Source organism: Pteropus vampyrus, unplaced genomic scaffold (genome assembly GCF_000151845.1).
Source record: "Pteropus vampyrus isolate Shadow unplaced genomic scaffold, Pvam_2.0 Scaffold537, whole genome shotgun sequence".
Lineage (NCBI taxonomy): Eukaryota > Metazoa > Chordata > Mammalia > Chiroptera > Pteropodidae > Pteropus > Pteropus vampyrus.
The window spans coordinates 69,272-71,089 of NW_011889318.1; positions in this window are offsets into that span (position 1 = coordinate 69,272).

Genomic DNA, 1,818 nt, shown 5'->3' on the forward strand with positions numbered 1-1,818 from the left:
AAGTGATATTATGTGTTTTTCAACCTTTCTTGTCTGGCTTATTTCGCATAGCATGATTATCTCGAGGTCCATCCAGGTTGCCGCAAATGGCAGTATTTCATCTCTTCTTATGGCTGAGTAATATTCTATTGTATATATATGTACCACTGTTTCTTTAGCCAATCATCTATCATAGGACACTTCGGTTACTTCCATGTTCTGGCCACTGTGAATAATGCTGCTATAAACATCAGTGTGCAAATATCTTTTCGGATATGGGTTTTCAAGTCTTTGGGGTAAATACCCAGTAGAGGGATTGCTGGATCATATGGTAGATCAATTCTTAGTTTTTTGAGGAACCTCCATACTATTTTCCATAGTGGCTGTACCAATTTGCAGTCCCATGAGCAGTGTATGAGGGTTCTGTTTGCTCCACATCCTCTCCAACATTTTTTACTTGTTCTGTTGATTATAGCTATTATAGCTATTTTAACAAGTGTGAGATGGTATCTCATTGTGGTTTTGATTTGCATTTCTAAAAGCTAGCAATGTTGACCATCTTTTCAAATATTCGTTGGCCATTTGTATGTCCTTTAGACAGAAGTGTCTGTTCGGGTCCTCTGCCCATTTTTCAATTGAATCATATTTTCAAAGCAACCAGTTATGCGGGCTTCATTTTCCTGGTCAAATTTCCTGCAGAAGTTTTACAAGAGATTTTGTAAAAGCAAAGCTTCAAAAACCAACAACAGCAGTAGTATTTACAATCCTTTTGTTCTAATCCAGGTTTGGTGGCAGTGTCACATGTTTATAAAAAATGGTTATTCTTATTTAGAACAACTAAACAAAAGTTGAAAAAATAAAAGCAAATTTGAACATTGATGCAACCTCAAGGATTTTTGTATTTTGATGATGTATTTATAAGGAAAATAAATATTTAGATGATCAGGAATGCATGTAATTGAGTAAAATAAAGAAAAAGAAATAACTATGCACTTTAAAAGATGGAATTATGAAATTTTAAGTTTTTAGAAGACTACTTAAGAAAAATTTTCCAATTTGTTCTATTCTCCATCCTCATGTTATTTTTCTTGTCTGAGATATGAGTTCCTAGGTCTTCCTATTTCTCTCTTTTTTTTTTTTAAATTTATTGGAGTTGCATTGGTTGTTAATAAAATTATACAGATTTCAAGCGTACAATTTAATAATACATCATCTGTATATTGCATTGTGTGTTCATCGCCCAAAATCAAATCTCCTTCCATCACCATATAGTTGACCCACTTTACCCTTATCTACCTCCCCTCTATCCCTTTTCCCTCCGGTAACCACTAAAAACTATTGTCTATCTCTTTTAGTTCAGTTGTTAGTTTAATATTTCTTAAATACAAGTTCAATCATGCCACTTTTCAAATTATTCAATCAATCAGGGATTCCCTGAGTCTATACCTTTTTGAAGCATGCATATAAAGTTGTATGGGAAACAAATATCTTGATCCTAAATCAGGCTCTAAAAATCAGAGCGAGACCCTTTATGATGTACATTTTAGACATATTTTAGAAACCACTTTTATTTAAATTTCCATCCTGTCCTAAGATGCGTGAGGTACAATTGCAACATTGGTCCCTCCTTTGATCTAGATTCTGACAGTGACTTCCTGAATTTTTAAGATGGTGCTCATGGTGTGTGAATGTGTATAATACCTAAACTTTCCTCCAGACCTACAAAAAATCCATGCTGATAATCTCAGGCTGTATAGTTTAAAATGTAAAAATACCTAAATAATTCATTAATTTATTCATTAAGCTAACAATTCTTAAGAGTCTAGATTGTAACAAGGT